We start from the raw sequence: 15735 nt of genomic DNA on the forward strand, positions 1-15735 counted from the left end.
TGTGTGGTATTGGGAAAATTCCTTACTGTTCCTTGAGCTTCAATTTTTCTCATCTGTAGAATGAGACAGGCTTCACAAAATACTGTAAATCTGGCACTATTACTGTCCCCATTTTAAAGATGAGAAAAACGGAGGCATAGATAAGGTAGATAACTTGCCTAAGATCAAAAATAGAAAGGAGAGCCAGAATTCAAAACCAGAGGTCTATTTCAGAGCCTGTTTGGTAACTGCTATGCTACTTTCCTCTTAGGATGGTCAAATGCTCTCTAGGTGCCAAGAAGCACAGAGCTGCCAGGCTCAGATGAAATAGTCAATATTTACTAAGGGCCATTTTCCATTGGCTGAGACATTAGCTCTGGTTGGAGACAGTATTTTGTCTTCGAGTAAAAAAAGCTGCGGTGGAGAGACCTGCTGGATTTGCAAATACAGAGGCTCACATCATATGTAAACTATTTGGCAGAGTCTGACTCTTGAAAACAACTCACCTGATAACAGAAATATGAGAATCAGAGATCACTTGACACCGTAGTCCAAGGTCATCTGACTGAAAACTGTGCCTCCAACGAACACTATTAAAGTCACCACACATTTCTGAGTTGATTCCACAGTGACTAAGGTACAGGTTTAAAAGTAAAAAAGAAAGTAAGCAAATCTTAACTCATAATTGAGCCCTAATAAATGGGCTGATATTTGTAGAACTCTTAGGACACTGTCCAGCACCTTGTAAACACAAAGTGTTCTGTAAGTAAATGAAAAACAAATAAGTGGGCCTGGGAGAAGACCTGGTCAGAAGCACCCATGCTTGGGTGGCAGCTGATCTTTTTTTCACACGCTTCCCCCACTGGCCTTAGAAAAAATCTTTTCTAAACTTCAGTTTTCTTGCCTGTTAAATGAAATTATGACAGTAACTAATTCAAGGGAATTGTAAGAACCAGATGAGACCAGTGAGATATAAAGATGAAAACATGTCAATTGTAAATTATAAAGCACCATACAGACGTCATTATTATTACTACTAGGACTAGAATGAGGTCCTAAGGCAGAGAATCAAATTTCTGGTGTTTGTGCCCAGGATCATCTGCCCTTCTCCTCAGTTTCCTCCCTGGCACAGCCCTCCACTAGCTGCTGGCCCTGCCAAGTAGGGAGTAGGGGAGAGCTGGGTCCCTGGCACCCAGGGCTGGAACACAGAGTGCCCTCTCTCTCTCTCTCCCACTCTTGCAGAGTCAAAGACGTATAGAGCTGTTGAGAGTAGCTGGATTTAGTGTGCCAGTTCGGCCACATTCAGGATTAGATGGACTTTTGTGGACTGCCCTGGGAACCCAGTGACCCAGGGTAGCCTCATTCCTGTGGGCACTGGTATTGTGAGTTTTAAATGACTGGCTTTGTAATTATACTTTGGAATGCATAACCTATTCCAGAAGTGGGGACTGCTTGTGCAGAACCAAACTGAACTTCTTGAACTATGGTGTGTCCTTCAGAAAACAGTACAAAGCCATAGCATTACCATAAGCTGTGAGAATTACCTCACAGGAAATTCCCTTTTCTTTCTGTCTTTTTTGTCTCATTTTTTTTTACTGTTTGGGAGAAAACCATAATTACCTATTGATTTAGCTCTATGATTAAATCAAGAGAAAAAAACAAAGTGACTCCTCAGGAATATGTGAAAGACAAAACTTCATGGATGCTGTGTATTGGATTTAGCTACCTGGAAGGGCAAAAAGCAATATAAAGCCACCAAGTAAAAATGCAGCTGAAAGGTAATGAGGAATTCTTATATGGTCTGTTAGTTCAATAGGGAAGCAGAAACCCACAGGCTGATGGGAACTCTTTGTAAATGCAGCTTTTAAGCAACTTTCCAGTATGCCATCAGTAGCAGAGATCAAATGATTTTTTTGATGTGGATCATTTTTTGAATTCTTTATTGAATTTGCTACAATATTGCTTCTGTTTTATGTTTTGGTCTTTTGGCTGCCAGGCATGTGGAATCGACCAGGGATAGAACCTGAGTCCCCTGCATTGGCAGGTGGGCTGTTAACCACTGGACCTCCAGGGAAGTCCCTAATTTTCTTACTATAAACCATGAACATGCTTGTGCAGCTAGTTGTTCAATAAATTACTTATGAAAAACACTGTCTCTCAAAAGCTAGATGACCATTATTTTATCATGGCTAACCTGATTTTTCCAGGAGTTAAGGGATGTATTAAGATAATAAGGTAACTCTTTAAGATTACTTCAAACCCAATTAATGTCAGCCAAAATACAATTGAGGACAGAACTACAGAGACTACTACTCAGTCCATCAGAATCAAGTTTAAGATAGAGAAGAAATCTTACAGCTCTGGTTCTCTGGTTCTGGACTGAATGTTTGTGTCTTCCTCAAATTCATATGTTTAAACCCTAACCCTCAATGTGATGATATTAAGAATTGAGACTTTTAGGAGGTGAAGCCCTTGTGAGTAGTGTTAGCATCCTTATAAAAGGGACCCCAGAGCCCTCTTGCCATTTCCACCATGTGAGGGCACAGCAAGAGGGAAGCTGGCATTTGTGAACCAGGAAAGCAGCTCATACCAGACACTGAATCTGCCACTGCCCTGATCTTGGACTTCCAGCCTCTAGAACTGGAAGAAATAAACATTTGTTGTTTAAGCCACCCAATCTATGGTACTTTTGTTATAGCAGCCCAGACAGACTAAGACAGCTCTCATGGACATCCTTGAGAAGCAAAGGTGAACAGGATAAAAATGTGATTTATTTTTCCTTTGAGGCCTGGACCTAAAGAAGCAGCTGGTGACAAAGGGGAGAAACTGGGCTGAATGGAAGAGCCTTTCAGAGCAATGCCACATGTGAAGCTGATGGACCAGGTGGCATCCAGGAAGCAGTGTCCCACTGGGTCCTAGTGGGCAATTTGGACATTTGAGACTTAGAACAAGTGCCCTCCACTTTTCCCTCTGTCACAGCTCTCCTTCTAGTGGTTTGTTAACACTCAAGACAGCTGAAACCCTTCCAAGGTCTTTGTTAGATTTGTTTGGGGTTATAACTTCCTCAGGTTCTGTACCTGACAGACTGGTGTTAATTCTTTGCTGAAAGCCCTGCAGGGACCAAGAATTTCCAGTATTTTCCCTGTAGACTCGTCTCAGGATCCCCCATACTTTCATAACCAGACAGACACCCCATGTCTCTCACCTAAAGCCGAGCTCAGTGTTCTTTGCTTGGATTTTAGAGACAACATGAGAACAGGAGGTCAGTTGTGATGTCAGAGTTATGGCATCACAAGGGGATAGAACTCAAGATGGGCACAGAGGCTTTTGAGCAGTGGTCTAGGCCAAACTGTCTGAAGCTCTGAAGTATGTGCAGATTTAGTAATGGTCAGTTTTCTTAACTAGTCACTTAGTAAAAACATTCTCTTACTTGAGAATGGGAACAAAGGATTCCTAAGAACTGTCTTAAAACTGTCGTGGTGGATCCATTTTTTAATTCTTTTTTCCTCCCTTCTTAAGCTCCACACAAGTGATGTGAAGTGTAATGCAGGCACAGGTGGGGAGATATGGCTGAAGCCTCTTTGACCTAAGACCAAGCAGCACTTTAGTAGGAAATTTTCCTTGTCATGGATGCTTGAAACAAATGCCTTCATTCTTGGCCCTCACTGCTACAAGACCATGGCTATAAGGACTGTAAGCGCCATCTGGCCCAGATCTTTTGTTGGATGTTCCTTACGGCCATTCTATGCCAACTGCAACAACCTTTCTAGGAAGGAGATTTCACAGAGTCTGAGGAAAACTGTTTCAAATGACTAACAGCCCATACTTAAAGAAAATTTCATTTCCTCCATTTTGCAGAAATGAAAAATCATGGGAAAGGACATGGCATGTTCAAAGCAGATTCAGCCAAAGAGGCTTTTATCTGCCTACAGCTCTGTTATTAAGTTTGGATCATGGACGGTCCCTCTAAGGTCCATCCTTCTTTTCTTTTTTAAAAATGTTTATTCATTTGGTTGTAACGGGTCTTAGTTGTGGCAAGCAGGATCTTCAGTCTTTGTTGTGGCGTGCAGGATCTTTAATTGCAGCATGTAAACTCTTAGTTGCAGCCTGTGGGATCAAACCTAGACCCACCTGCATTGGGAGCTTAAGTCTTAGCCAGGAGACCACCAGGGAAGTCCCAGGCCCTCCCTTCTTGTATCTCATTTTCTCTCTACTGATGGAGAAGAGAAGTACCTGGTCGTCTTGACTGTCTCCGTTGTGTGTTCTCCTGTCTCCAAATAGACTGGGAGATTTGGGTTAGCAGAGACCACACTGTGTGTAGCTCAGCCACTAACTTGTTGGGAAATTCTTCTTTTTTCTTTATTTTTTAATTTGGGTAATTCTTTAAAATTAAGGCTGCTAGAAGATAGGATAGAGAAATGTTGTGACCTCAAAATTTCAGCCAAATCTCTTATAACAGCCTTTCAAATTAGGAGTATGAGCTGGGTGGGGCACTCCACCACGCCAGAGGATTCTGATTGATTGGATCTATTCCCTGGTGGCTCAGAGGTTAAAGCATCTGCCTGCAATGCGGGATTCCTGGGTCGGGAAGATTCCCTGGAGAAGGAAATGGCAACCCACTCCAGTATTCTTGTCTGGAGAACCCCATGGACAGAGGAGCCTGGTGGGCTACAGTCTGAGTGACTTCACTTTCACTTTCATGTGAGTCCAGAGGGAAGTCTCTGTCAGGCTCTGTCCTGGTCAGAATTTTGCCCGTGAATTGGATGAGTACAGATGACAACGTGATGAATCTGCAATGGACATGAAACCAAATTGGTGTAGTTCCTGAAACCTACATATTAAACAATTTTGGGATAATTATTAGTTTTGTTTATTTATTTAGCTGTGCCAGGTCCTAGTTGTGACATGTGGGATCTTAGTTGTGGCATGTGGGAACTAGTTCCCCAACCAGGGACTGAACCTGGGCCCCTTGCATTGGGAGTGTGGAGTCTTAGCCTCTGAACCACCAGGGAAGTTCCACTTTTTTGAAATAGTGGTGAACATTTAAAACTTGAGGGGCTTTCACATTAAAGCTCATATTTCTGGCTTCTCTTAGAAGATTTGGTTTCACTGGGCCTTTCTGGCAAGAGTTTGTTGGAATGGAGTAGTACTCGTCTCAAGATGGAGCATACATTCTCCACTTAATACAATCCCCACCTGGCCTACTGCATTCATTTATCTGACTCTTTCCTGTGTCTATGACTCTTGTCAACTAAAAAAGACCAAAAAAAAAAAAAAAAGAAAGAAAGAAAGAAACCTGTTACTCTGTACTCTGCAGAGTCATCACAAAATTCCCCGTTAATAGCAAGATACATACAATTACAAGTGTGATATTTTCTTTGCCTTTTGTTCAGCCAACAAAGCCTATGTCACGTTTGGCTCTTTGGATCTTGATTAAAAGCTGAGCATGAAATAGCATGTTGCCATGAGAGAGGATCATAGAAGCCTGAAGAACTTGGGCTTGGGAGGACTGGATACAGATTAGAGGACTACCTGACCTTGGCCTCTGGAAGCCTGACCAGACACTTCAAATAATTAGCAGCTTGGCCTGCCAACAGTACTGCTTTCGCAACAGGTACCTTAAATTGCCGAGAGCAACGAGGAATTGTTGCTGCAATCCCTCCAGGATTGAAAGCGCCTCAAATCAGACAGCTGGAAAGACTGAGGACACTGTCTCTCTGCTATGCTTCTTTGCTATGGAATGACTGAGGACACTGTCTTTCTGCTATGCTTGAGATGAACTGATACTATTGGGCTGTGGTCTTTGTGAAATGCCTTTACCTGGTCTGTTGTGAGAACAGAGGAGAACTTGGTTTAAGCTCTGATCAGTTAAAATCTAAAATGTTGGGAATGGTTCAGAAGAGCTAAAATAGGTTTTGTTGCAGGTGAAAGTCATGAACAACTCTAATTGCCATTAAAAGTACAGCTTATGACAAAGCTAGAGTTGCTTTGGAAAATGGAAAGAAGGAGCAGAATGTCCCTGATGCTGTTGAGCAACTTCTCAAAAGGTTGTGTGGTTGCCTAGTACTACTTGAAAATCTATAGCCACAGTCAGGGGAAAAGAAAGGAACAACTAGGAGAGGACTCACATGCCTTTTTCTGGGCAAATGAGAGTCAGGAAATCAAGAAATGCAAACAGGTGGTAAAAGATCCATCACTTAACTCTCTCAGACACTTCAGGGAGAAGACATCCTTGCTGGAAGTTTCTCTCTGTATCTTATGGCTTGCAAGACCTGGCAGTGGAGCCAGGTGTCATTTTTACTTAAAATCCAGCAATGAGTGGGAACAGAAGTTTTCCTGAGAACCTAATTCAGGGCAAGAGTATCAGTTCAGTTCAGTTCAGTTCAGTTGCTCAGTCATGTCCGACTCTGCGACCCCATGAATCGCAGCACGCCAGGCCTCCCTGTCCATCACCAACTCCTGGAGTTCACTCAGACTCATGTCCATCAAGTCAGTGATACCATCTAACCACCTCATCCTCTGTTGGCCCCTTCTCCTCCTGCCCCCAATCCCTCCCAGCATCAGAGTCTTTTCCAATGAGTCAACTCTTCGCATGAGGTGGCCAAAGTACTGGAGTTTCAGCTTTAGCATAGTTAGGTCCAAAAGAAGCTAAGTCTAGAAAGAATGGCATTCTATATTAGACAGTCTCAATCTCCTCATGTAATTAATTCCTTTGCTTAGAATCATTCAGTGACACTTCTTGTATTTAGGAAAAAGTCTAAATTCCTTGTCCTGGCATCTGATCCCTCTCTCCCTCCCTAGATTCATGTTCTGTTATACTCCTTTTGATACTTGGCCATCCTGGCCTTTAAGTTTCTCATATCTCTTCTCTCTCATCTTTGAACATGTTTTTCCTTCTGCCCAGAATACTGCCTCACTCTGTCCTCAACTCACGCTTCTAGTTTTAAGCTTAAATATCACTTTTCTCAAGAAGGCTTCTCTGATTGCTCCAATAGGTTAAAAAAACACCCATACACCCACAAACCTATTTCTCCTCAGGCTCCATTACTGTATCTATCTTGACACTTCTCACACTTATTTTAAATTTCTTGTTTAAAATCTGTCTTCCCAGCTCTATACATAGACTTTGGGGCCTGAAACTATGTCTTATTTATGGTTGTTACCTTTGCAACTAGCAGAATACCTGGCATTTAATTCATGTGCAATAAATATTTGTTCAGTTAATGACTACAGTGAAGGCTTTCAAAGAAGAAATAAGAAACAGTATTCACTGGCTTTGAAAATCTGAGATCATCTTATCTCCTTTTCTCTAGGCAGACTTCATTTCAAATCAAAAAATGAGGAAAAGGAGAAACCATCACTCTCTTGATAGTTCATCTTTGGGCTTCACGTAGGCAACCTTTGAATAAATCTGACAATTATATTCTCTCCATAATCTTACTTTTTATACTGACTATGCATGTTACCAAACCTAGTCCTTTGCCGGTAAACTTATTATAGAAAGCTACTTTCTACATCACTAGCCATGTTCCATTTCCTGAACAACAAGCAGCTCTTTTCATTTAAACATTCTACTCTACTAGTTTGGTATTTAGAAAAATGAAAGTAATTATGAGCAGAGTGCTGGTGGCTTATGTGCAAAAAGATATGAGGATTTGATCTCCAGGCCCTGTGTGAGTGACAACATCATGTGTATTTATCTATTTTACTCATATGCAGGCATGCTAAGTTGATTTAGTCATGTTTTTTCCCAATCCCACGGACTGCAACCCACCAGGATCCTCTGTCCATGGGATTCTCCAGGCAAGAATATTGGAGTGGGTTGCCATGCCCTCCTTCAGGGGATCTTCCTGACCCAGGGATGGAACTGTATCTTTTTTGTCTCCTGAATTTGCAAATGGATTCTTTACCACTAGCACCACCTGGGAAGCTGTATCACAGTAAGTAACCTGCCCTGGAGGTGCTCATAGCCTGGGGTAGTGGTGGGATTGAAACAGTTCTTAAATGAAAGATATTACATCTGTTCTTGCTTATCAAAGATTTACATCAAAAAATACAGGTAAATGCAAACATAGCTGCACAGAGGCCTCAAGTGTAGAATCCATAATAGTTATTCAGACTAAAAGACTGAAGAAAAAAAAGAGACTGAAAAAAAGACAAAAAAAGATGGCCCAAGGCAAAACCATCAAATAAGCAATCCACTATCCACTTAGCCAAAGCAGGCCCAATTCCCTGTTGCCCCAGGCCTGTCATCAACGGGCTGATAACCCTGGGAGTTCACTCGCTCAGTCCTGTCCAACTGTTTTTGACCCCATGGACTGCAGCACGCCAGGCTTCCCTGTCCATCACCAGCTCCCAGAGCTTGCTCAATCTCATGTCCTTTGAGTCAGTGATGCCATCCAGCCATCTCATCTCTTGTCCCCTTCTCCTCCTGCCTTCAATCTTGCCCAGCATCCAGGTATTTTCCAAAGAGTCAGTTCTTCCCATCAGGTGGCCAAAGTATTGGAGCTTCAGCTTCAGCATCAGTCCATCCAATGAAAATTCAGGACTGATTTCCTTTAGGATTGACTGGTTTGATCTCTTTGCAGTCCAAGGGACTCTCAAGAGTCTTCTCCAACACCACAGTTCAAAAACATCAATTCTTTGGCACTCAGCTTTCTTTATGATCCAACTCTCACATGCATACATGACTGCGGGGAAAATCCATAGCTTTGACCAGACGGACCTTTGTTGGCAAAGTCTCTGCTTTTTAATACGCTGTCTAGGATGGCCATAGCTTTTCTTCCAAGGAGCAAACATCTTTTAATTTCATGGCTGCAGTCACCATCTGCAGTGATTTTGGAGCCCAAGAAAATAAAGTCTCTCACTGTTTCCATTGTTTCCCCATCCATTTGCTATGAAGTGATTGGACTGGATGCCATGATCTTAGTTTTCTGAATGTTGAGTTTTAAGCCAGTTTTTTCACTCTCCTCTTTCACTTTCATCAAGAAGCTCTTTAGTTCTTCACTGTCTGCCATAAGGGTGGTGTCATCTGTGTATCTGAGGTTATTAATATTTCTTCTGGCAATCTTGATTCTAGCTTGTGCTTCATCCAACCTGGCATTTCATGTGATGTGCTCTGCATATAAGTTAAATAAGCAGGGTGACGTTATACAGCCTTGATGTACTCCTTTTCCTATTTGGAACCAGTCTGTCGTTCCATGTCTGGTTCTAACTGTTTCTTCCTGACCTGCAAACAGATTTCTCAAGAGGCAGGTCAGGTGGTCTGGTATTCCCATCTCTTTCAGAATTTTCCACAGTTTATTATGATTCACACAGTCAAATGCTTTGGTGTAGTCAATAAAGCAGATGTTTTTCTGGAATGCTCTTGATTTTTCTATGATCCAACGGATGTTAGCAATTTGATCTCTGGTTCCCCTGCCTTTTCTAAATCCAGCCTGAACATCTGGAAGTTCTTGGTTCACATACTGTTGAAGCCTGGCTTGGAGAATTTTGAGCATTACTTTGCTAGTGTGTGAGATGAACAATTGTGCGGTAGTTTGAACATTCTTTGGCATTGCCTTTCTTTGGGATTGGAATGAAAACTGACCTTTTCCAGGTCGGTTTTCTGATATCCCTAACTCCCTTCTTGTTGCAAGCTTTCTACTACTTCACCTTTCCGAGTCTCCTCTCACAGATGGGAAAGCAATTGAACCAAGTTCGTTTGTACCAGGGTACGAGTACGGGAGTCCTTAGGACTCCCCTTCTCCCAAACAAGAGAGCATCTCTCCAGGGAAGTGCTGGGCCACCCAGTGAGCAGAGTAGGTAGCTTCTTGGCTTTCAGCAAAGCTCTGCTCTTCCAAGTCTTTCCAGAGTTTGCTGGAGAAATCCAAACTTTGTTGGACTCCTTTTCATTTGTTTCACAGGTTGGTATTATTTTTATTTGGAATCACATATGAGAAACCCCATCTTTTCAATGCTTAGGACCTTGAAGTTGCAACTCCTTCACTGACAGGGGCATTATGGGCACATCTGAGGCCTTGATCCTAACATCACCATCCAGGGAAGCTATTTTCATGGTAAGAATTCTGAGCCGTGCAGAATCAGAGAAGGTCGTAGAGATAAATGATGCTAAAACCTGCAAAATAAGGTGAATTTAATCTGGGTGGGTTTCCTTATAAAATTTTACTTGCTTTCTAGGGGTATCCCAATCTATAAACTTTGTGGACACTATTTCTGGGAAATGTTCTATGTAAAAGGAGTTCTGTGGTCAAATAATTTGGGGAAGTATTGTACTTTCTATCTCCCTTTAAAAGATATATGATGTGCATTAATATATTAGATCCTCCAAGAAGTCCTGCAATAAAGGAACTGGTGTAACTTAGATGCATATAATCACAGCAAGAAAAAATTTAAATCAAGTAACACTTGTTAATATCCTGCAATATTGTGTGACACACATATTGAAAAATGCTACCCAAGTATTTTTTTCTTTTGTGGGGGGATGTTGGTGGGGGACACAGTGTTTTCAAAAGAGACTTTTGCACATATCCAATCAGGTAAATCAATGTTCTGTTGTCAACTGGGCAAAATGAAATGGCAACCCACTCCAGTGTTCTTGCCTGGGAAATCTCATGGACAGAGGAGCCTAGCAGGCTACAGTTCATGGGGTCTCAAAAAGTCAGACATGACTGAGAGACTAACAGTTTCCTTTCTTGCTTGTCAACTGACTTATTTGATGGGAACAATAAATTTGAGTGCTGATCCCCAGAATTCACACCCATGTGATTTCATGATAAAGCATCAGTTGGCATGCTTTAAAACATCAGTTAGCATTTCTTTTTCTCCCTTCCCAGGGTATTCACCAGTAGATGATGGCAAGGTCAAGTGATTCCTGTTGAAGGTGCATTTTTATGGGCTTCTGTCAGCAAAACATTACCTGCACTAGCCAATGAGTCTAAAAATGGACAAGCCGAACACATCATATTGAAAGAACATATGTTCTCACTTTATAACACAGCTTGAAGAGCTAATTTTACTGTCTACTGGTTATTAAAAAAAAAAATACTTTCAGGTTCAATAAGGATTCAGGGGAGAGGTCTGGAAGAAGCAAAAACAAGGGAAGAGAAAAAAAAGTCATGTTATCAAAACAGATCACCGCTCCATTCTCTCTTCCCCAAGGTTCCTTCCTTCTCTCAAACAAAATCTCTGACTATGTCTGCTTCTTTAACTCCCACCAGGAGCTTGGCAGGGGAATGTTTCCACTTTAATGCTCCCTACTTAGAGCCCTTCATCAGAATCACCCCCATTGGACTGGGAAACTGATAAAGATTTCCGTCTAAGCTGGAGGCAGGGAAGATGTGGCTCCTGGTTAATCAGAACTCTGTTTCACCAAAGTAGTAGTAACGTCTGTTGTGAACGTGAACATTTTGTCCTCTCAGAATTGCTCTTTTTTTCTCTTTTCCTTCCTTCAATAATATATATATATATATATATATATTTCTTTCTTTGGCTGCACCTGGTCTTAGTTGAGGCATGTGGGATCTAGTTCCCTGACCAGGGATGGAACTTAGGCCCCATGTGCTTTGGGAGTGCAGTCTTAGCCACTGGGTCACCAGGGAAGTCCCCTTCATTTTTAAAAAAACAGAAACTTCGGGTCCACAGCCTTATTCTCACAGTGGCTCTCATGGGATTATTACTGCTCCCCGCTCCTCTGCTCCCCAATCCCCTCCTGTCCTGTTTCTCTGCAGCTTATCAATCTCCTTATTCCAGCTGCTCTAGCTGCCACAGCCAGCTGTGGGCTCAAGGAGAAAGAAGGCCTCCTGTGCTTCTGGGAAATAAATTACCCTTCCCTCCCCTGCACACCAGGGTGAGAGAGAAAATGTGGCCAGCATTGGTTCAGTCCTCACTAGATGCCAGGCACTGTGCTAATAAGCACTTTTTGTATATTTTCTTATTTCATCCTATTTCCATTTTATAGATGAGAAAACTCAGGTTCACAAAGGTAGTAACTTGCCCAAGATTACATGCTGTAAGTGACAAAGCCAAGATTTGAAGGCTGACGCCAATTTTGTATTCCTAACCACTGTTGTAAATTCATTCACTCAACAAATGTTCCAGGCAGTGTTCCAGTACTGGGGGTGCAGAGGTGGGGAAAAAAAGAATTGACTCTTTCCTCATGCAGCTTACATTTTAATGAGCAGACAGAAAATGCACAACAGAGCATATAATGCTAGGTGCTTAGAAAATGAAAGCAGGGTAAAAGGCTGGAAAAATGGGGAGGGGCTGCTGCTCTGTACAGAGTGAGTGGTCAGGGAAGGCCTCTGTGAGGGGGCGACACTGACGCGGGGATCACCTGGTGGACCTGCCTTTTCACCCAGACACCCACAAGCTGGTGACTCCAGGTAACGTCCTTAGGAGTGTTTATCTCTGTACCCTGACAAGTCTCTTTTGCTGCCTCTGGAAAACGTCATTTCATCTGTGAAACAAAGCTGGTATTCTCCCATAGAAAAATTTGGGTGTCTTCAGAAATATGTTGCTTGGTGTGTCTTCAGAGCTGTCCAGGGGATAGGTGCCCTCGCCAAACACAGCCATTCACTGTATTTGGCAAGAAAACCCTATTCTTACAGTAACCATGACTAACAGTTGCTAAACACTTACCAAGTCATGTGTCAGATTCCACATGTGTCATTTCATTTAATGCTGATAACCGCTCAAAAGGGAGATTGTCTTACCTTCAGCTGTCATAACAAAATACAGTATCTGAAAGTTAGAGGTCCAAGATCAAACTCACCAGTTTCTGGTGAGAACTGTCTTCATGGCCTGTAGATGGCCTCCTCCTCCCTGTGTCTTCACACAGGAGTTGGGGGTGGGGGTGGGGCTGGGGTGGGGGTGGTGGGGCAGAGAGAAAGCATTCTGGTGTGTCTTCTTAAAAAGGTACTAATCTCATCATGTGGAGAAGGCAGTGGCAACCCACTCCAGTACTCTTGCCTGGAAAATCCCATGGATGGAGGAGCCTGGTGGGCTGCAGTCCATGGGGTTGCTAAGAGTCGGACATGACTGAGCAACTTCACTTTCACTTTTCACTTTCATGCATTGGAGAAGGAAATGGCAACCCACTCCAGTGTTCTTGCCTGGAGAATCCCAGGGACGGGGGAGCCTGGTGGGCTGCCATCTATGGGGTCACAGAGAGTCGGACACGACTGAAGCAACTTAGCAGCAGCAGCAGCAGCAGTCTCATCATGGGGAGGTTATGATGACCTCATCAAAACCTAATTAACTCATAAACTTCCTTCTCTACACATTGAGAATTAGATGAATTTTCAGGAGGCACAATTCAATCCATAGCAGAAAGGTTATTACTCTCATTTTCAGGCAAGGAACAAGTATAAAGAATTTAGGTAACTCACCCAATGTCACATGCATGCAATCAGTACTCAATCACTGTCAGTCTGACATATAAGTACATGTTCTTGACCACTTTCCACATACAAGGATGCACTGATCCATCATCACCCACCTGGAATCTTAAAAAAGATGAACATATCCTTCATTAAAGGTATTTTAAAAAGTGCCTTTATCTTCTTTGTTCAAATAATATGCCCTCTTTTCTCCTTAAACATTAAATGAAAGTCAGACTCAGACCCTATTGTACAACAACAAAAAATTTTTACTTAAAAAATAATAAAACACCTATGAGTCAACTCTCCTGGCTCTGATTCCATGAGCCTCGGTGTAACCTTCTGTTAATAATGTAGCTTTTCCTGTTGATTGTCTTTCATAGAAAGTGCTGATACCAAACTTGAGTACTCTGTACTGTATTTTTCGTTGTTAAATAACACATCTTTCCAGCTGCTACGCATCCATTTGTTGTTCATTTGATTAGCATGGGCTAGTCCCCAGTTCTCATCACCATTGGGTGCAACAATGAAATAGTTTATGGGTCTCAAAAGCTGAAACCTTTTCCAGACTCCCGTGCTCATGCTCAGTCTCCGTCTTGTCCCTTATTCTTGTTGTAGCGTATATTAGCACTCCATTCCTTTAATGGCCAAGTAATATTGCATTGTGTGGATATATCACATTTTACATTTCCACTGTCGGAGTATGAGGATTCCAATTTCGCCACATCCCTCATCAACACTGGTTAGCTTATTCTCTACCTTTCAGATATGTATATATTTTTTCGGCCACACTGCAGAGCTTACAGGGTCTTAGTTCCCCAACCAAGGATTAAACCTGTACCCTTGGCAGTGAAAGCATGGAGTTCCTACCACTAGACTGCCAGAAAAGTCCCTCATTGTATTTTTTTTTTAATGCTGTTTTATTTTATCTGTTTATTCATTGATGGTTGCCCTGGTTCTTTGTTGCTGTGCACAGGCTTTCTCTAGTTGTGGTGAGAAGAGGCTACTCTCTAGCTGTGGTGCACCGGTTTCCTATTGTGGTGGCTTCTCTTGCTGCAGAGCACGGACCCTAGGCACCCGGGCTTCAGCAGTGGTGGCTGGAGTGCTCTAAAGCACAGGCTTAGTTGTTGTGGTGCATAGGCTTAGTTGCCCTCCAGCACGTGGGATCTTCCCGGACCGGTGATTGAACTAGTGTCCCTTGCATTGCAAGGTGGATTCTTATCCATTGGACCACAAGGGAAGCCCTGCTCATTGTGGTTTTGATCTGTTTCCTTGGTTAGTAACAATGTTGAAAACTTCTTAATGTAGTTGTCGATCATTCCTATATCTTCTTTGAATAAATATTCCATTCCTTTGTCCATTAAAAAATTTGGTTATTTGTATTTTTATTAATGAGTTGTAAGAGCTCTTTATATATACTGGATATAAGTTCCTTATATATATATATATGGTTTGCAGATATTTTCCCCCCATTTTATGGATTGCCTTTTTACTTCCTTGATGGTATTGCTTGCAAAACAAATGTTTTTAATTTTCATGAAGTCCGATCTATTTTTTCTTTTGTCACTTATGCTTTGATGTTGTAGTCAAAAAGCTTTGCCTGACCTCTGGTTGTGGAGATTTACACCTTTTTTTCATTTAAGAGTTTCAATATTTTAGCTTTTACATTTGTGTCTTTGATACATTTTGAGTAAACTTCTGTATATGGTATGTAGGGTCCAATTTTATTCTTTCGTATATGAATATCCAGTGTGCTAGGACCATCTGCTGAAAAGACTAGAGAAATGGTCTAAAAACATAAGTCAGATCACAATCTTCCTTTATTAAAAATTTCAATGACTTTCCATTGCACTTAAAATCTAAATTTCTCTGCCTATCTCTTCACTTTCATTTCACACCACTTTTTATTCACTGAGATCCAGGGTCCCAGGTCTCTCATTTCCCAAAATAAGTAAAGCTTGCTTTCCCCTTAGCTTCCTCCCCTATCTTTATTCTCTCACTTTAAATGCCACCTCATCATAGATGACTTTTTTCAATTGTTCTTCCTAAAAGTAAGTTCTCTATTCCATCATGCTTATTTTCTACATCATCTCCTTTTATTTTCTTTTATTTCTTTTCTTTATTTCTATATTTCTTTATCTATTTCTATATTTATTTCTTATTTATCTCTTTTATTTCTTTTTTATCACCTTTTATTTTTAATGGGTTTAATTATCTGTATAACTATATCTATATTACTACTTTATTTACTTTTTTACTTTGAGACATCACCAGATGGTCAATACTGAAATCATATTGATTATGTTCTTTGCAGCCAAAGATGGAGGAGCTCTATACAGCCAGAAAAACAAGACTTGGAGCTGACTTTGGCTCAGAT

This window comes from Oryx dammah, unplaced genomic scaffold (assembly GCF_014754425.2).
Source record: "Oryx dammah isolate SB20612 unplaced genomic scaffold, SCBI_Odam_1.1 HiC_scaffold_2, whole genome shotgun sequence".
In the NCBI taxonomy this organism is placed as follows: Eukaryota; Metazoa; Chordata; class Mammalia; order Artiodactyla; family Bovidae; genus Oryx; species Oryx dammah.